The sequence below is a fragment of the Pieris napi genome, chromosome 10 (genome assembly GCF_905475465.1).
Source record: "Pieris napi chromosome 10, ilPieNapi1.2, whole genome shotgun sequence".
NCBI lineage: Eukaryota > Metazoa > Arthropoda > Insecta > Lepidoptera > Pieridae > Pieris > Pieris napi.
This window is the reverse complement of record NC_062243.1, coordinates 2,539,755-2,561,782: the sequence shown is the minus strand read 5'-3', so window position 1 is coordinate 2,561,782 and position 22,028 is coordinate 2,539,755. Positions and strand designations below refer to the sequence as shown.

General features: G+C 36.0%; 1 long non-coding RNA gene across 1 annotated transcript; it reads left to right on the top strand.

Moving 5' to 3' along the window:
- The first annotated feature begins 1,945 nt into the window (after positions 1-1,945).
- Positions 1,946-3,862, top strand: LOC125053290. The gene is made up of 3 exons (XR_007117557.1): positions 1,946-2,048; positions 2,984-3,087; positions 3,785-3,862. It is a non-coding gene; the product is annotated as an uncharacterized LOC125053290 (long non-coding RNA).
- Positions 3,863-22,028: the final 18,166 nt, after the last annotated feature.

Here is a 22,028-nt window from a genome sequence, read left to right as displayed (position 1 = left end):
GATTTTTTTATGTTATAGGAGACAAATGGGCAGGAGGCTCATCTGATGTTAAGTAATACCACCAGTCACCACCCAAGGACATACATTGCCAGAAGGCTCGCAAGTGCGTTGCCGGCCTTTCAAAAATTCCATATGTCAACGCCCAGTATACCGATGCTAGCTGAGGCTTTAAGAAGAGTGTTTTCCAAGAAAGGAGTAGTAGTAGCCTGTCGGTTATAAAAATAAACGATCTTGATCTTGGACTTCGGATTTTTGTGTCTGTATATATTTTTTTCTTAATAGATTGCACGACTGAATCATTATTATTAGTGTTTAACTATGACACAAAGTATTAAACAGTAATCTTCGGTAGGGTTCTTTATGGGATATTTTGTATGTTTGTAAAGAATAAACTCAATAACAAATCCTTAGTAAAAACAAATCCTTGAGTAACCTAAAGTGTATTTATTTCCAAAATATTAAATTTCCAGCCTTCTCAGTCCTTATAAAATGTGTCTATATAATCAAAGCTCATACAAATAACTCTGAAACGGAGTTACATCATAATCTCTTATGAAAATCCACAGGCAAACATCTGCTTTTCAATGTAAATGTACTACCGCAGAAGCAATTTTGGCGAGCTGCCTGCTTGTTTACGTAACTTTGCAGCATTATGCAGCATCAAAAATTCAATTTAGTTTCAGACAAATCAAAATTAATAACGAAATTCAAAATAAAAATTCAGCTCAATAAGACGTCACTGGCGTAGTGTTTATACTTTATTGTCTGGTGGTCTAGTATCCATGAGCTGCGACGCAATCTTTAGGGCCTGTTTCACAATGTTCTACATAAGATCCAAATTAGCTATTTATTACTTATTGGTAGGATAAACACTATTGTTGCGTTTCATGACTGTCAGATAGAGCACTATTCGTCACATAAAGTCCATCATAAGTATGAGTCCGATGAAGTGTCAAATAGCACAATTTATCTTCCAAATAATTTATGTGTTGCATAGCTAATTGGTACTTTATCCATATATTGTGAAACAGACCCTAAATGTACGACAATTAATTAAGAAGGCTTGTTTATTAATAAGAATAAATTAAAACGTAGTAACATTTTAGTTGACGTTGATTTATAATTGATAGATTATTGCTATATTCTGTTTGTCTATGTTATTTATGTAATGTAAAATGTAAAATCATTATTATACATATACAGCATTATAAAAAAGTAACAGTTTTAGAATTTACGAAGTAAAAAACATATCACCTATTTGTTATTTGGGGACGAGAATCAAGGATTTTGTTTATTTCCGTTGGTTCCGAGGTCATTCCATTGGAATTTCAATTTCCCGAAATTATTCAACACATCCAACAAACTACCCACTATGTGCCCGCGGCAATCAGTTTATCTATAAGTTATGTGGAAATATGTACGGCGTTTACGAGTAAAGTATCTGTATATGTGTCCAAAAGGAATTACACAAATGCCGTACTAATAAATTACCTATATTGATTCTGCAACTATCGTCGAATTAAAAATTTGCACCGACTTCCGGCACCATCACTTTAGTACGGCACTAGGTTTTTTGACATTTATTTTTAATCATCTATAGGTACACTATAACAAAGCCGTACATTAATAATTAGTCGAAATTCCTCATTTATACCTGAGAAATTCCATTCACTCACATACTCACATGTACCGCTCAGAAATGACGGCATAATTTTCAGATATAGTAACTGCCTTCTAAGCGTTATTCACGTTGGTTCATTTCACAGGTATTTTTATTTCATGGGCTTGTAGTCTATTATATATAAAAATCGTTCATCGTGTAAACCAAAGACAATAAGTTTTTGATTCCATTACTGACACAATAAACAATCAGGGTTTATTTGAAAAAATATGTCAAGTTATTGTGTCAAAATAATTAAATATTTAAGATGTAAGAATTATATGTTAAATATTGTAAATGAAAACGGATTGCCATACATTGGTCATGCTACTTACATACAAGAATATTTTGACGATACTGATTTTCTGTATAAAGATCCCCATTCCCAGTAAGTGCTACTTTAATTATAAAAGAGTAATATAATAATAATTATCATTTTAATCCTCTTCTATTGTATCTGTGTGCCCTTTTTTGGCAAAGACCTCCTCCAACCCCGCCATTCCTCTCTGCCATGTACCACCTGGCATGCTGTTTCTTTAATGTGGTCTATCCACGTCAGAAGTGCACTGCCAGTTTTAACAGCTCCAATAAAATGGCATGTTTTGATTTTCGTATCTACTCAGCCTTTTCATCTGTTGTTGTGTATTATGTTTGACTGCAAATCATTACTTTCAGTCGAACACACTAACCAAGTCTAGACGAGGTAGCTGTTCGCTGTCAGAAGAAAATTTTACTTCTATGTACACTTTTATCTTGAGATTTAAAGATTATCCTTCATGATTTCGTGATATACTCGTAATTCTACCGAGACTCAAACGCCACAGAATATCACAAGTTCAGTTTAAATACTTCCAAAAACCTCGTTCCGCCTAACAGTCAACGAATGCGCAGATTTATGATTTTAGAATGTATCTAAAATTAATAAGTTCAATTTATATTTAATGAGATATTATTGATTTCTTTTTCTTCTTCAGTGGTTACGTTCGATTTTTCGAATCCTAATTACGACTTTGTCAAGAAAAATTATACTAACGGTCGCGGGATTCAAAAAAAGGCACAATACGACTGATTATATTAAAAATACTCGTATATGTACAAAACTAACAAAGTTAAAGTTGACCGATGGGTCAACTTTAATTTCAAACAACATGGCAACATCGTCCGCCGCCATGTTCGTTTGATAGTGCGGGTTATAACCGTTTGGCTGGAGGCTGAATTTTCTTTTAGCGGTACCTCGCAAGTAGCGTCAATCATCGTTTTCAGGAAAAACTGCTCGTGCGTATTAACTTAACAATCATACTAGCTGTTACCTTGATATTTTAGTTGCAATACAAGACCAGACAAGTACGCGGGCGAACACATTGTTGGATGACGCAGATGACATACAGAAACAGTTGGACAATGAAGCGCGCGACAGAATGTTAAAAGTGAGATCAAATTATTGAATGTATTTATGATTATAAAGGATATGCCAAGGAAAGAGGTTTATTTATTTACACTTTATTACCTCATACAAAAACATGCATACCTATAACAAAAAAAAATAAAAAACAGGTTACATAATTTATTAGGCAACGGGCGGCCTTATCGCTAAGCGATTTCTTCCAGGCAACCCCAACCGGGTTTATAAAGAAAAAAAACTGAAAATTTATTGACCGATTTCAAATATTATATCACCATTAGAATGCTATTAATATCCCAAAGTAACACATAATATATTTGTTTACAAAATATCTACAAAATTATCCAACCGTACAAAGCCTAGTCTGTCAAAGGCTGTCTAGTGGTTGAAATAAATTTGATCTACACATACCTTTGAACTTGTTACTTACGTTACAATTTAAAAGTTTGATTAAAAAATAAGATTGTAATTATTTTTATTAATTACAAAAATAATTCAGACGTTGTACGATCTTGGATTGAGTAGTCTTAATCCAGTAAAGTGTATTTATATGCCCTTTTTTATTTATTTAAACCAAATATTCTCACATTAAAAATCAACCAATTAAAGGAAGAAAATTTGGGAACAATAATTGGTGTGTAAAATGAATTATACGTTTCAATGGCTCTTTTAGTTGATTGACGTTTAGGGCTGTTGAAATTTTCACCTAAATATATTTTCAGCCGACAACAGTGTGGGTTTTTCGCCTACCGACGGAAACACCGGAACTCAACATGGCGCTAATAAAAAAAAGATTGCTTGTTAGTTGATATTGCTTAACCCTTTAGATTATTTAAATGCAAAAGTTCATGCTAAAATGAAATTAACGATTTAGTGCAATGTTGGCCAAGTGGCTCATCATGCGACTCTCATCTCTGAGGTCGTAGTTCGATCCCCGGCTGTACACCAATAGACTAATTTAATAAATTTCTATGTCATTTAACATTCGCTCGAACTGTGCAGGAAAACATCGTGAGGAAGATCATAGATCCAAAAGTCGACGATGTGTGTCAGGCACAGAAGGCTGAACTTGCATAATAGATCGACAAATGATCATGAAACAGATACAGAAATCTGAGGCCCAGACCTAAAAAGGTTGTAGCGCCACTGATTTTTTTAGTGCATCAAACCTTTGCCAATCCTTTAAATAAATGACCGAATCAATTCTAAGTAAAAAACTATATTTAGCGTATCTCGTTTTAAAATACTTATTAGCTGAATTTCTCTGCTTTCAGAAACAGTTTAAAAGATGCAGGAATTCCAAATTGCAGAAAAACGGTAAGACTTTTTATTTATTTACACATTACGTCATCACAGCTACCATGTGCTAATGACGCTTAAAATGCACAATCAAATTGTTAAAGGAAAATTGAAAAATATAAATAGAACTCAATGTTGTTCTTCCCTATTTGATATTTTCTTAGTTGTAATAAGGTTATGCTTATCGGGGTGCTGTCAATCGGCACCTTATCATCGCCATTTGATTATAATGAAACAATTGCTGAACGCTGAACCCTCTTGAAGAGATACCTAAACTTGTACATACTTGTATTTATGTAACGATATTTCTGTCCCTGTGTAATAAATCTTTTGTATAATTTCAGATGTTGGTTGGGACTATAAAAGTATGTATTGTTATTTTTTGCTTTTAGAATATTAGCCAAATATATTTTAGCAATTATTAAAATCATGTGCAGACAATAACGAGCGGTTGTTTTTAAAAAAAGTCAGTTCAGTTTCCATATTTTACCGCAAATTTGTAAAGTCGGAAAAGGGTAATAAAAGTAAAATAGTTTTATGTAAATTGCAATACTGTTAATCTTAATAAATAGGATTTCCTAGCGCCAAACATGTGACATAATCTAGCGATGTGAACCATTCGCCATCTCATAATGTAATATGTCGAAGTAGATGCCTTCCGGGCCCGGCGGGAGACGCCAATCCCACCAGACCTAGTTTAGGAAAAAAATATATTTGCCACCTGGTGCCTAGCTTCTCGACACACAGATCTGCCTAATCGCGTGCCTGAGATGCTATTGGGGGTCATACGTAAAAATGTGTGCGTGTACTAGTGTACACACGTAAGAAGTGAAACTTCTTTGACCTTATTTTTCGAAAAATGATCTACTATATGCAACTTTACAGAAATTGGTTAAGTAAAGTTAAATTAGATAAAGTTTAACAAAAGGCTTTTATTATCATAGACATGAATACAATTAATACAATTATTTCATTTTACCTCATTACTACTAAGATTATTACAGAATTTCACTTCAAAAATTCGACTGCCAGTCATCGGCGCCGGGCGGCGTCAGTTTCTGTTGTATTTATTTTAAAGTTGGCATTGTCATTAAGTCCAGATTATATTATTCCAGATCAAATGAAATGGTATTTAGATTATCCTGAGTGTGGTGGCCATTCGCAGTCACCAATAGATATTCCTAATGGTTTGATAAAGACAAAAGCGGGTCGCAAAATGATATTTTCTAATTACAATAAACGTCCGGAAGCATTATATATGGATAATGATGGAAATAGAGGTAAGATATCAAAACAATTTTTCGTCTTTTAGTTGAAAGAGGTAATATTTTTTTATCTGTTGCGAGCTCAGTGCCGTTGAAAATAGTAAAGTAACAATTATATAGATTAACTGGCTGCCCCCGCGAACTTCGTTCCTCCTTAATGTGATTTTACTTAGCCTACCTTTTTAGTACATACCAACATGGAACATTTTGCTATGCTAGCCCAGAGACTGTTCGGTTTTCTGGAATAAAAACGTTTTAGGTTTTTCTTCGATTTTTCTCTATATAAACCTCTCAGTTCAAGTTATAAGGTTTAATTAACCAATAAGAGTGAAAATTAAGGGTTGTTTGTTTATTTATGTGTGTATTTAAAGTTTTTTGTCTAAAAATAAAAATTTAGGGTGGGACCACCCTTAACATTTAGGGGGATGAAAAATAGATGTTGTCCATTTCTCAGACTTTCTGAATATGCATAAAAAATTCATAAGAATGGGTGGAGCTGTTTCGGAGGAGTATGGGAACGATTATTGTGACACGAGAATTTTATATATACTTTAGATTACAAATATCTAAGAAATTATTACTATTCATAAGTCACTCAATGCGCATGGTGTAACATCGATGCGTCTTACCTGCACTTTTGTAAAAAAATATTGTACATACTCTTAGCGACAAATATTTTGATTTTATATAGCTTATTTTTAAATAGTTTCAAAACGATGTACATTACTAACCCCTAAAATTTCTCACTAAGTAAATGTAATTCTTTGAGAAATAAAGTATCCTTGAACCGAACCGAATATCCATTTTGGCTAGTAAATACAGATTAAAAAGTAATTTTACTACCTTCAAAGGAAATCCTTGAAAAATAAAATAAATGTGGGACAACTTACAACCGTTCCTGTTGGAGGTTGGTCACTAAGCTTTTTTTACATCCTTATAAGAGGCTTTGAACATTTTATCAGCTTCCACCCGTAGCTTCATCCGAGTGAATTTCCTGTATTTCCTGTGTTTGCGGTCTCTTTAATAATAATGGTTATATTATTTAAGTAAATTTACTTAAATTTTCTTCGCTGTATTGCGATACTTATTCATTGAACCAGGAAAGTGCCAGCTCTGGATCACCGGTACTATCTCTACTCCAAAGGGAACAAAATCGAAGTTGGAGGAAAGACTCTTATTTGTGTCTTACTCATATTTGTGCCGTTTGTTATTTTCTGCCTGCTCTTGCCGCTGCTTCTAGCCGCTTGCCATCGTCTCTTGCGATGCTTGTTGGCTCCAAAATTGCTGGAACATTGACGGAGGCAAAATAGAGAGCCGCGTAAAATATCGTTGAGCGCGGCATGGCGAGAAAAATGACCTGCACTCTTTTGGCAATGTAGGACGTGGTGTCCAAGACTGCTTAATTTCGAATTAATTTAACTTCTGTGTGTGACGTTTATAAGTGTACTTGTTTACCTATATGAATAAATTTATTTTACGTTTGAGTTTGATCTCAAAAAAAATCATGATAGAACAGAACTGAGAGACTTTCTATAACAAGGAAATTCCCAGTCTCGTTAAAGCACTGCTCTTTATGAAAGTTCCATCTGGGCCATTGAGATGAGCACTATTTATACCGAAAAAGATATAAAATGAAGTTTATCGCTTCACCATTACTAAGAACGTTATCTCAACTTACATTAATGCGTCCCTTTATTGCACTACGCGTAGCTATTGCTACGATTTTATGTAGCAGTTACATTTTCCTTTGTAACTTCCGTTTAGGCGAACTCTACGAAAATTCTGTAGCATTTATCATATAATTGGAACCTTAGTAGAGCAACTTTATACAAGATATGAAATTTAAGTGAGAGCTTAATGAAAAGTATTGTTCGTTATTTCAAGCAAAATAAATGATTTTGTCTCAATATTATAATATATAAAACTGCAACATTAATACAAAAACAACAATAATATTATAGCAATACTTTTTAATATTAGTTATTACAGAAGCATTTGTATACCGAAGAAGAAAGTTGATTACATCATTTATATCGATTAAAATCTTTAAGACAGTCAATTATATTAGGTATGGATGGGATAGGAATGGAATGTATTATAAATAGGAATGTATTTTATTTTTGTGACGTCAAAAATAGTATAATTAATAAATGATGATTCAACAAAATGTTTTGTTTTATGTTAAGTAATTTTAAAGCACAATTTACGCGTGTCTTGCGCACACTGAATATTATTGCATGTGAGACGGATATATTTAGGTGCACACTGGCGGAATTTACAAGAATTGCATTATTTATAATGAGTTATAAGTAGGTTTAGGTTTTTGGTTTTGTTTATATTATGTTATAACTTACTAGCAAACTCGACGAACGTTTCGCCACCGTTTGGCTTCGTTTTATGTAACATTTCGTTTGGTGATCCCGCTTTTCTGTTGAAACTGTTTTTGCTATAAACCTCACGGAGCCCGAGACCTTTCCAACGAATGCAAAACCGTGGAAATCGGTTCGTGCGTTCTGGAGTTATAGCGTCAGGAAGGAAAACCCGACTTATTTTTATATAGTAGATTAATTTTTATATTAATAAATTTTCCATTGCATTAGTATTAAGTTACTGTGAAAGTAGGAAACAAATAAATCTTTCGTTTTCAGTTCGTTTATTCGGAGATTGGAGTAGGAAAGACAGACCGATGATATACGGAGGAGGAGCTCACAATCGACGTTATGTTTTCCATTCAATTACACTTCACTGGCCGTCTGAACACTCAGTGGGTGGTCTTCAATACCCACTTGAAAGCCAAGTGCTGCATGTCTCGGCGGATTATGATACATTTGATGACGCTATTAATGTTTCAAAGAAGGATCGGCTCGCTTTTCTTAGCATCGTCAATTTGTATATGGTAATTTATATTATATTATTAGCGGACCCCACAGACGTTGTCCTGCATAATATTTCAAGCGATTAGGATATTAAACAAAATATGAAAGTACTGAGTACAGCGCCATCTGCCGGGCTGATTTGTGAATCTAAACCATCCAGCCCTGCGATTTTGTAACTCACTTTTCGAACTCACACAGCGGTTTTCGCAGCGGCGGTCGCGCTCAAATCAGTCGTAAAGCATTAACTTTACGATTTGGCATTCTGTTAGACAAGAAACTACAAGCTCCCTTCTTATCAGAACAAAATATTTTGTTTTATGAGTTCAAAAAGTGAGTTACAGAATCGCAAGGCTGGGCTCATCAAATGCATACAAAAAAATCATTCAAATCAGTCCAGCCGTTAAAGAGGAGTTTAGTGACATACACACGTACAGTATAAATATATATATGTAAGCTATCCTATATTTTAAATTAGATCAAACTGCACAGGGTGTTCAAATTTGATTGAAATCGGTTAAGTAGTTAAGGAGTCCATAGCGGACGAACGACGTGTAATGACCCATTGTGTAGTTATAATATTTAAACATTTTGCTCCTAATTTTAAAAAGCGTGCGTGAGAATTTGACCTCATTAAAGTTCGTACTTATTGTTGTTTTGCCAAAGTGTAATTGTTGTGCAAATTAAAAAAGAGCTTGTGTATTGTACATCGTACACTCACATAAGAGCAGCCGTAGATCTAAAGCTGTAGCGGTCAATTATCGACTTTAATAGCGCTTAGTATTGTCTTTGATTAACATAACCTTTACACATTTAAAGAAAAACGCTTTTACCGGATTAAAGTTATGTATTATTATAAATTAACAATTATTTGACATATTTTTAAATTTATCCGACGTTTCGCGTGCTTTACAGCGTGCGGTGACCGTGACCACGCGCGCAAAATAATTGTAAATTTATAATAATACTTATGTATTAACTTTAATCCGGTAAAAGCGTTTTTCTTTAAATTTTTAATAGCACTGTTAAACTTTTGTACCGTGTATGTGTATAATGTGTATTTTTAAGCTGTAATTAAAAACTTTTATACATTTTTAAAAATCCATATTGAATCTAACCTAGAACGAAGAAAAAGTCACGAAGGTAAAACTTGATTGCCAAACAAAAATCATGATAAACATATAATATTGTTAAAGTAAATAATTATATAATAATTTTTAATAATAGTTTTCCCCTGCCGTACCCAGAGTTGTATATTAATAGTAGTTTTAGCTTTGTAATCGGGTAATTACTAATTATGCGTTAATGTTATATATATTATATATTAATATTATACTTACTATAGTTTAACCCATGGTATTTCAGAATAAGATTTAATAAGCTTTGATTTTAAGCTTTAATATCTTTCCAAATATTGTCGGTAATTACCATTGCCTGTGTACTCTACTCATAATTAATGCGTAATTAAACACAGAATGGAGCTCAAATTCGTTCCTAATAAGTTGAAATTATTTAAATATTTATTACATTATTTACTGAAACCAACTAAGCAGTTATTTTTCATTGCTTGAAGCCCCTTTCGAGCCACGATTTAAAGTTCTCTCAATATTTTATTGTGATCATCATGCTTGATCTTAATACAGGGAATTCTTTTTGAAGTGAAACTTATTTAGGCGCATGAGGTTAATTTTTTTACGGATGAAACGCAATAATAATAGTATTAGCGTCACGAAGATGTCGAAAAAAAGGGAGAGAGCGATTGAGACCGATTGAGAGAGAGAGTGAGAAGAGCGAATTACCTTATAGAAACTCTATTTTTAAAATTAAAATTTCGTAAAGAGAATTTATAAAATATTAGTATTTTATATTTTATGCAAAATAATTTATTGAAATCTCAAATAATGAATTGTTAGTTAAAATGCCACGTGTTTTCATTTAAATTAAATGTATAATTTGTATTAATTTTCGACACTTAATATTTTAATGACAATTAAATTCCTAACATACATTCCTTCCTTAGAAGCTACAAAGCATTTCACCACAACAGTTCAAGCTGCCTGCTGGAAAACCTCTCCAGAGCACTTGAATAACAGGCCACGGCAAAATAAGATATCGTTTGAAATAAAAGAACTGATTCTGAACAAAAGAAGACTGCGAAGAGTATGGCACACTAGCAGGCTTTCAGTAGATAAAAGAGCTCTTAACAAAGCAGTCAAGGATCTTAAACTTGCCATAAAAAATGCAAGGGACAAAACTATGGAATGTTATCTAGATTCCTTAACTGCAACAAATGCTACAAACTACTCTCTATGGCGAGCTTGTAAGAACTATAATAGACCGATAGATCCCAAACCGCCGTTACGATTGCAGAATAACACTTGGGCAAAGACAAAACAAGAAAAAGCTGATGCCTTCGCTGTTCACTTAGCAAAAGTAGTCACGCCTAATGAAGCTGACCCAGACACTGATGATTCCTTCATAGATTCGGTCTTAAGTCAAGACTTCCAGCTTGATTTGCCGATTAGGCCTACAACGCCGAAAGAAGTCGTCGCAACGATCTCAAAATTGGAGGACAAAAAGGCTCCCGGGTTTGATTTAATAGACAAAAAAGTCTTGAAGGAACTTCCCAAAAAAGGCATAGTTTTTCTTACCATCTTATTTAATGGCATAATAAGAACTGGACACTTTCCATCGCTGTGGAGAGTCTCACAAGTAATTATGATACCTAAAGTAGGGAAGCCAGTGAACGAACTTAGCTCTTACAGGCCGATTAGTCTGCTAACCGTAACTTCAAAACTTTTTGAGTCAGTCCTACAGCACAGATTATTGGAGGAGATTCATCAAAGAGCCATAATCCCGGACCACCAGTTTGGTTTTCGCCAGCAGCATGGCACTGTGGAACAAGTTAATAGAATCTGCTCTGTAATAAGGAAGGCACTAGAGAGAAAGGAGTACTGCTCCTCTGCCTTCCTAGACGTGCAGCAGGCGTTTGATAGAGTATGGCACAAAGGTCTCTTGTATAAAGTAAAAACTCTTCTACCCTGTACATTCTTCCCCATCATTAAATCTTATCTAACAGAAAGAATATTTCAAGTAAGAGAAGAAGATTGTACATCGCCATTTCACTCAATCAAAGCTGGAGTACCGCAGGGGTCTGTCCTGGGCCCAGTCTTATATACCATTTACACATGTGATTTACCACAAAGCGAACACGTCACATTAGCAACATTCGCAGACGATACTGCTGTACTGGCATGTAGTAATAGCCCAATCGAAGCTTCAGACTTCCTACAGACTGGATTGCAAGAAATTGAAACCTGGCTTTCAAAGTGGAGAATAAAAACTAGTGTGACAAAATCTGTTCATGTAACCTTCACTCTCCGTAGAGGAGACTGTCCGCCAGTAACTCTGTGCAATCAACAACTTCCGCAAGAAAACTGTGTAAAATACTTGGGAATATACCTTGATAGAAGACTCGTATGGAAACAACACATACAGAAGAAGAGAGAAGAAATCAACCTGAAATAGAGAGGACTCTACTGGCTTCTTGGCAGAAATTCCAAACTGTCAGTAGATAATAAGCTACTCATCTACGAAATGCTCTTGAAACCAATTTGGACATACGGGATTCAACTATGGGGTTCGGCGTGTGACTCTAACATAAGTATCATACAGAGGGTTCAAAATTACATTTTGAAACAAATATCCAACTGTCCGTGGTTTATAAAAACATCGGAAATTCATGAGCACCTCAAAATCAGGACTGTCAAAGAGGAGATCAAGACCTGGAGTATGAAATACAAAAAAAGGCTAGAAATGCATCCTAATAAGCTTGCCACGCAACTAACCATACCGGACCTAATAAAACAAATCCTAAGTCTTGATAGACACGGTTGAAAGAGAGGAGCAGTCTCGATGGAGATTTTGCTTTGAACGCCTAACAGCTCTCAACACATCTGCTCATAGTCTAGCTGACTGATTGCAAGATAAAGACTTATAAAAAAAAATAAAAAAAAAAACATATCTTCCTTTTTCCCTCCCTCTAAGACTTAAAAATTCGTTGGCCAAAGAAGTTTCACTTCTGACATGTGTACATTGTGTTCACGCACTTTTTTGTCTTTTTAAAGGGACGTGTGATGCGTGCTATTAAGTAATTTAGTTATTATCTTTGGTATACGTGTATTACAATATTTAGCACCTTTCAACAGACGTGGTCTGCAGACTGTTAGCTAACCATCGATACTGAACGTATTTTACCCCAATTGCCAAGTTTAAGTAATCTATATAAACGATAAAATAATTTCGTAGCCTATTAGTTAAATTTCTGGTCACGCAGACTTTTCCAACTTTTTAAGCGTTGTAACAGCCAAATTCATTAGGGTTTATCACCGGCTGTAGGCACTTGTAGCATTTTTATTAAGCATTAATTTTTGTGTTCGCATATTTATATCTGTACTATAAGTACAGTTTTTGATATATTTTATTTGTATTATGTGTTCCGTTTGACGTCCGAGGTCCAATATGAGAGTACATCGATTCCGTTTCTGCCCAAATCGCTAGTATCCGACCTTTTCCCCCCGCGCGCCACCGCCGCCAGCGCCCAGCGGTTGAAACTGGAACGAACTTTCTTACCGCGCTAAAGCAAGCCGCCATAATTCTTGTTCATTGTTGCGTCGTTTTTCGTCTAGCACAGTCGCTAGTGCAAACTTAAAGACGAAGCAGTATATTTAAGTTATATCGACCTAAAATTTCTTTTTCAAAGTGGAAATAATTATTACGTAAATTGGTGAACTCGGGTTTTCACGTTAAATAATTCAAAATGGCTAATGAAAGTGTTAAAATCAGTGAAAATGTGTTGACCACGCGGTCAAACGTGCCTAACCCGCACTTTACAAAGCAGTCTAATATCACGGGAGATATTGTCTCTGCATGTTCTGACAAGCCGAGTTCTTCGCAAAGTTCGAGTACGAGTGAAGAGGATGAAGAACCGCCGCCAAAACGAAGACGTAATGACCCCGTGCGCAGTAACTCGCGTGATTCTTCTCGAGATTTGGATCTAAGGTTTGAGCAATTGTCGCAGCAATTGGTGAGTCATCTAAATAATACTTTTTACAATTTTGCTGCGTCGTCTAGCATGTTTAATAAAGTAACCGAATGTAATAATGCAGACCTAGACGACCCATTTTTGAACCATGCGGCTGTTTTTAAAGACATTGCACAATTAGACGTGTCGGTTCAAGAACCTTCAATTGCAAAAGCGATCCCCGAGAGAGTTACAAAATTAATTTCAATGCAGAGGTTTAACACTTCTGATTGGAACCGTGTCCGTTATATTGATATACAAAAGAAATACGTTGCTTTTCCTGCTTTTACCGATTTAAAAATAAATGAAGAATTAAGGTTCCTAGAGGATTCATCAAAATTGTACCTCATGGAACGAAGTTTTGCAGCCTTATCAAATGCGTTTTTAGCTCAAAATGAGTTTGTTAATAAGGCGTTACGTAGCGTTTTAGAGTGGTCTTCACAGTCGACCGTGATTCTTAATTCAAATTCTATACATGATAAATTGCAAGAATGTTTTGGTCAAACTTCAGACTATAAAGCCGTTACTCACGATGTTTTACAAATTATTTGCGGCAAGCGGGCCGAAGTATTAGAATCTCGCCGTAAATCATTGCTAAAAAACGTTAAACGAAAACATGTTAGAGAAGATTTAGATAAAATTCCCCCCTCTTCGGAGTACATGTTTAATCCAGAACAATTATCTTCATATTTGCAAAAAGTTGGTGGTATTGATAAAATTGACAGAATTCGCGGGTCCCAACCGAAATCAATACGCGTTAAATCACCCATACGTTCTAAATCGCCTGTAGCTTCAACGTCTCAGGTCAGTCAAAAGCCCTTTCTTGGTAACCGATACAACTCAAAACAAGGACAAAAGAGTCATATCTTCAATGATCACGAAAATAAGAAAAAAGGGGGGCGCAAATATAACAAACAAAATAAATACAAGCATAAGTGACTCGATGGGCTTTTTGGGCGGTTGTTTAAGGTACTATCACAAAAATTGGGCGAAATTAAAACCTCCTTTTTCCATTCTAAAAATAATAACCTCCGCTCGAATACCTTTCAATCGAAAACCGCCATTAGTACTACCAACCCGGGAAATCCTAAAAAAGTTGCAAACACCTGTTTCAACTTCGATGTCGTTGGAAATCCATACCATGATTCGAGACCATATACTGGAGCCAGCACCGCTGACTCCGTCGTTCATATCTCCACTTTTTATAATAACGAAGAACAACGGAAAAAATCGAGTCATTTTCAACCTAAAATCCTTAAATCAGTTCATGAAACCAGAACCTTTTCATCTGTTTCATCACCACCAAATGCCAAATTTCCTACAAAAAGGCGATTGGATGGTAAAGCTGGATCTCAGCCAAGCCTATTACCATATACCGATTTCCCTCGAACATCGTTGCTTTCTGCGTATCAGTTACGAGGGAAGGCTACTTCAAATGACATGTCTACCTTTTGGGTTGGCCATAGCTCCGAAAATGTTTGCGTCGGTGACAAATTGGACAGCCGAGCTATTGCGCCGTCAGGGCTTACGAGTGATCGTTTTCTTGGACGATTACTTACTGGTCCACCAGGACAGAACAATTCTAAACTCCCAGGTTCTCATAGCCATGACCTTTTTGAAGAACCTGGGCTGGACCATAAATCTAGAGAAGTCGATATGCACTCCAACGAGGTCGATCGATTTTCTGGGTATCACGTGGGACACACTATCAAATGCAAAGTCCTTACCCGTAGAAAAAGTAATCAAAATTCGTCAGTGCCTGATAACACGCTTGTCAGCCGGCAATTGGACCCTCAAGCAGGCCCAACGCCTCTTAGGGTATCTCAATTTTGCGACCTTCATCACCCACCGGGGAAGGTTGCATTGCCGAACGCTGCAGCGACACAGCAATGCATTAAAGAGATCTCCTCTTTGCCCGAGTCCTCTTGCAGAGGAGGTGATTCAAGACATGGTATGGTGGTTACACAACCTCAGTCACAAGACACCGATTCACTTCGAAACAAGGCAGGTGAATTATATTGTCACCGATGCCTCGGATCTACAATGGGGAGCGCTAGTCAACAACAAACCCCTGAAAGGTTCTTGGACTCAAAGTCAGATGGAGTGGCATTGCAATTTGAAGGAGATGCACGCTGTGGTAGCAGCAATCTCTGTGACATCCGAGGTCCTAAAGAACTCGACGGTAATCCTGCAAAGCGACAGCAAAACTGTTGTATCGTACATAAAAAACGAAGGAGGAACAAGGTCCCAAATGCTGTTAAAATTGACAAAAGATCTTCTGGCACTGACGGACAGTTTGAATATTGTACTTATCCCTCACCACTTGCCGGGAATGTACAACGTGGAAGCCGATTACCTCTCGCGCAATCGCAGGGGCACCGAATGGCATCTCTTGAAAGAGGCAACCACGGACATATTCAGACGATGGGGAACCCCCGAAATAGATCTTTTCGCTTCACGAAAGGCTCATGTCGTGGCAAGTTATGTGTCGCTAGACTTATTAGACTCAAACGCTTGCTTTCACGACGCTTTCAGCAAATGCTGGCGATACGATCTAGCGTGGATATTTCCACCACCAGCGCTTCTACCACGAGTGCTGCACCATCTCAACTTATCCCAAGGGAAGTTCATAATAATAGCACCCAGGTGGAGGAAGCCTTTTTGGCGCCCGGATTTGAAAGGCCGAGCTCTTGCACCCTCGCTACCAATACGGAATCTAAACAAAACCCTGGTAAATACCGTAACGGGTCAACCTCCTCCTCAAGTGCAGAAATTACAGTTGGAAGCGTGGCTGATTTTGGCTGGGAATCTTTAACAGACAACTGGACACGAGACGAAAAACAACTCCTTTCGTCGTGTTGGAGAGCTTCCACAAGGAAAACATATGCCCCTATTTGGTATAAATGGGTAAATTGGTGTCAACAAAATAATATAAACTATCGATTCCCGGCTCCTCCTGATGTAGCTAGATACTTAGCAAAACTGTTTATAAATGATCATCTGGCATATAGATCTATTTTAGTTCACAAATCTGTCATAGCATCAATTTGTGAGACTCTAAGCGATGTTAAAATTTCATCTAATAAATTAGTAAAACACATCCTTAAAGCGATATCTATAGCTAGACCAATCGCGCAGAAATTGCCAGTATGGGATGCGAGGATAGTTATAAACTATTTGAAAAGCCTAAAACTGGATGAACAAAATTTATTTCATATCTCGAAACGCACAGCCACAATAATTTTATTGGCTTCTGGGCGCAGAGTTCATGATTTGACTCTCTTGCATTGCGACCCTCAGCATTTTATTGATAACGGTGATTCCATTACTTTGCATCCGGTTTTCGGTTCTAAAACGGATACAGGAACGTATAGACAGTCAAGTTGGACGTTTTTGTCTTGCCCGGATAAGCATCTAAATCCCTTATTTTGGCTTAGGACACTTATAACTGTCTCTAATAATAGGCGAGGCTCCTTGACAAACTTGTTTATTACAACCAGAGATCCTGTAAGACCAGCTACGCCCACAATTATTGGGGGTTGGGTTAAGAAAACTCTTTTGGAATCAGGTATCGAAGCATCGCCAGGTAGTTGTAGATCAGCTGTTGCTTCGCTAAATTTTTTAGAAAGATATCCCGTAAATGAAATTCTTGCCAAGGCAAATTGGCGTCACGAGAGTACATTTAAAAAATTTTATTGTCGAAATCTAGATAATAATAGTCAGAATGCTGAGACTCAATCAGAAAAGTCTCTTTCTCAGTACTTTCGGCCGCTTAATGATTAGCCAGGTTTTTTTATTTCATTATGTTTATTTTATCATGATTCTATCGGAAATAAATATTTCAAATCACATTGTTGCGTTTTTAGTTATATAATAACTTTACAAGCCACCAGGAGATAACAAACACGTCTCTCATATTGGACCTCGGACGTCAAACGGAACACATAATATATAAATTTTACCTAAAAATAAAATTTGTATTATGTTTCCTAAGACGTCCGAGGTCCAAACAAGCTCTTCCTGGTTCTCTTATTATGAGACAAACAATGAACAAGAATTATGGCGGCTTGCTTTAGCGCGGTAAGAAAGTTCGTTCCAGTTTCAACCGCTGGGCGCTGGCGGCGGTGGCGCGCGGGGGGAAAAGGTCGGATACTAGCGATTTGGGCAGAAACGGAATCGATGTACTCTCATATTGGACCTCGGACGTCTTAGGAAACATAATACAAATTTTATTTTTAGGTAAAATTTATATATTATTATCTACACAAATAAAGGTATATTTTGCTTCTTCCTATTAGCGCTATTTATGTAACGATACTGTTGTAATGATACAATTAAACATCGTAAAATCTATAAGAATGCTAATCACAAGAGCTAAATGCGAGTGAGATTGACTTTTTATGTATCTAACCCATTTTTCCAAGATGGCGGCCGGGGGACAAGGCCGCCAACCCCACAAACTTGGGTTTAAGCTTGTATTGACCCCCCCTACATGTTCCATAAATAAAATTGCGTCCTCTAACAAATGTAACATTTCAATGGACTAACAGTGCCTTTCTACTTATTAGACTGGCTTGGAAATCGCACTAGACAATATTATTTAATATAACACCAATTACTTTCTGAGATAATTTGTGTTTCTATGCGATGGCCAAGAAAACGTATTTATTTAAAACATAGAAGATTTATAATATTGTTATCGTTATATAAGATGTTGTTAGGTTAGCTAATTACGTAATAACTTAAGATAGAAGGTCCCTTAAGTAGAGACTATAAATTCAACGACTTGGTATTACGAGTATATGGATCTTACAACTTTTTACAGTAGAAAAACTACGTTGCGTGAATTAAGTTCGGTGGCAGTTGTTGTAGATATGTTCAGATATAATATGTTAAAAGAAACACTTTGTTTGAAGCTCGGTAACAACTGACTTTACAAACACATAAATGTTGTAATACAATTTTTCAGTGTGGAAAAAACTAAAGGGCTCATATTGGCTTCAAGTGTGCGATGATTACATTTTGTTTCATTCTAATTATTAACTTAAATATAAATAATATGTAACTTAACTAATGTTAGATTACATAACTCGAGTCTTGGTTTTTTTACGAGTTTTTAATGGCATATAAACCTTAATCAGCTACTGGGTATTTGTTAGTTATAACGCTGCAAATACACGTGCCTTAACATTTTTTGGATTTTTAAGTTAGTTAATAATATGCTTAAAAGCCTCTTGATGTTAAATTGTTTCACTGCTAATGTCGTTACTAAATAATTGCGACGATGCAGCCCTCACTTATAATTAAATACTAATCAAAACCTGTTCCGTCAGAAGGCTTGAAAGGGCGTCATCCTTAGAGTTATTATATTATATCTAAAGCGGGTTGTAGCTACTAGATTACTTATTATTATTACATTTATGTTAGCATATCATTTGAAGAGCATCTCAAGCAACTGCCACTCAAGGATGAGACACAAGAGTTTGCTAGTTCATTTACTAGATTAATTTGGAGAAATATATTGTTCCTTTGTAATTTACTGCTTAGCGGAGTATAATAATGCTTAAAATTAATATATGAAAATTATAATTGTTTCTAACGTTATATTTTCCCAGTACTACAGTAATTGCAGGTACTAGCAATACACAATTGCTGGAAGCGTACAGCAATTAAATATTCGAAGTAAACAGTAATCATGCTTTGTGTTCATTATTATCACAATTCCTCCAACTCGCGTGTACGTATAAAAAGTATGTGTGTGAATGAGACGGACACTATCATTAATAGTCCATTGTTCGAGGCTTTCGGCTAAAAAGTGAAAAATATTTTAGAAATAATGTATAGCTTATGTTGCTTGCGGCCGAATTCCATCATTCGACGTCGAGGCGGATTGCAAAATTCCATCCTCTCCATCTCGATGCCTGGTGTTCAACATCACAGCGCTTTTTGAGGCAATTTCTGTCGCGCACCACCTACTTGTTGAACCAGCTGCCAGAGGTATTTCCGAACCGATACGACTTAGGGGCCTTCGAGAAAAAGCGTACCATACCCTGAAAGGTCGGCAACACAACTGCCAGCCCCCGGCGTTGCAGGTGTCCATGGGCGCCGGTTATCACTTTATTCAAGTGAATTCAAAGTGACCCACCGGCACGTTTGCCTGTCGTCCCATAAAAATGTACTATAATTTTCTTTAACTGAATGTCGTCAATTAAAAGTAGCATTTCAAACATTATTATTTCAACAAGTATTCTCTAATCCTCCATTTAACTTTTTCCCAACTGTCTTCCCTTCAAGATCCCGAATGCCAGAGATAAATTTGTTTTCACATTTCTGAAAATTATGAAGTACTGCAAATACTTTGACGTTGATCCGATTATTTCGAGATCCTTAAGTGGATAGATTATTTCTAAATTAGATCGTCAAGCTACTAGGAAGTTAAACTCACAGAAGCTTATCGTAAATATTCAACTATATTTAGTATTTAGCCTCTCTAGTATAATGAAATATCCCATTTTTTCATTTTTTTAAAGACAATTCACACCAATTGACCTAGTCCCATGCTAAGCTGGTGTAGCTTGTGTTATGGGTACTAGGCAACGGATATACATACATATTATAGATAGATAGACATATAAATATATATTTAAACACCCAAGACCTAAGCACAACACCAAATGCTCATCACATCGATGTTCGTCTCAGCCGGGGATCGAACCCGGGACCCATGGCTTCGCAGTCAGGGTACTAACCACTAGACCAATGAGTCGCCATTGGGACAAAAATAAAAAGTTTATTTGTCCAGAGCTATTCTAATACATCATCAGACTTACGTACCCTTAACTATTATTGTATACAGTATTAGGAGACTTTAATATGAATGTCTTTTGTATAGTAAAATCTTTATAAATTTTCTAACATGGTTGTGTTTTTACAGTACAGAAATTACACTCACTGCAGCGTAGGAAGCATATTGAGTAACGCAAAAACAGGAATAAACTCGACCATTACTTCGCAACCTTTGAGTCATTTCAATCCTCCCTTGAAATATTATGCCAGTTATCACGGCTCTTTGACAGTGCCACCTTGTACAGAGGCTGTACTTTGGCTTATTAGAGATCAAACATTGCCTATAACAAGGGTAAGAAATTACCTTAACAACAGTCAATTTATTATATAAATTAATGACGGTTTCTGATGGATGAATGAAATGCCTGTCTATATAAGTTACAAGTATATGATCAGACTGCACCCTATTACAGTGATATACGCTTGATACACGCGTCATCAAACAACAATCAAATTTTTGACCCTACCGGGGTTCTAACTAAACCAGTGAAAAGAAGTGAAGGGCATTGATTATTCACCCAACTAAACAAGCTCTTTACACCATCAATGCTGACTCGATGGCTGCTGAAGAAACGATCTTCCACTGTCCACGTTATATTGGAATACCAAGCATTTTCGATAACTTTAGCTCAGTCGACATTTGCTGACATCCAAATACCCGCTCTACGCCCTTGACTTGCGAACTGGTAGTAAATGTAAATTGACAATTATTTTAACTTCTTTCCGACAATTCATAAGTGTACTTGTTTACCTACATGAATAAAGATATTTTGAGTTTGAGTTTGAAATAATAGATTCAGCATGTACGATTGTGAAATTGTATGTTTCATAGACGCTTTTCTATTTTCATAATATCAGGATAATTTCTGTTCTCATATCATGCTGTCATAACTGTTGTTACCCACGAATACGAGTGGGATATTCATTTTGTACGTGTAAAAAAGTTGTAGCTTATTTGTTGTACATTTAGGGTTTTTCACGTTTTCTGTAAATATTTGTCAACAGCTGAAATTCTTCTAAGTAAAATAATACCGTGTAATATTTGATTGATATTCTTAATAGCTTTAATTTTCCAGGAAGCAGCGAAATCGCTTAAGTCTCTACTTATTGAGGACTTCCAAGGAAGCCTACGACGTGAAATACAACCGCTCAACGATAGAAGAATATATCTTTTCAAATGATTGCGTATAAAGTAATGATAACGTTTTTTAAGTACAAATGAGTAGATACTTTAAAAACGTCTAATGTTAAAATTAAATTATTTTTATCAGTCATGTGGTGTATGTTACTATGCTATTTGAAGTAAGATGAACAATTGAAATCTATCAGAGTTATGTTTTGTGCGGATGATAAATTTTAAAAGCCAAATGGAAATACTTTAATTAATTAGACAGGTATAAAACCCCGTGTCTGTTTTGCGTGATTAAATTTTGATAAAAGAGGATTGAGACAGATATCAAAAATGTGTCAGGTTCATATGGCTAAATTACTTAGCCGAGTGGTTAAGCGGTTAATTATCTGGTCGTGCCTTCGAATTTCGACCGTGAAATAAGCACTATTCAGTATCGCGACTTGGCGAGAGAGGCTTCCGTATATTGTC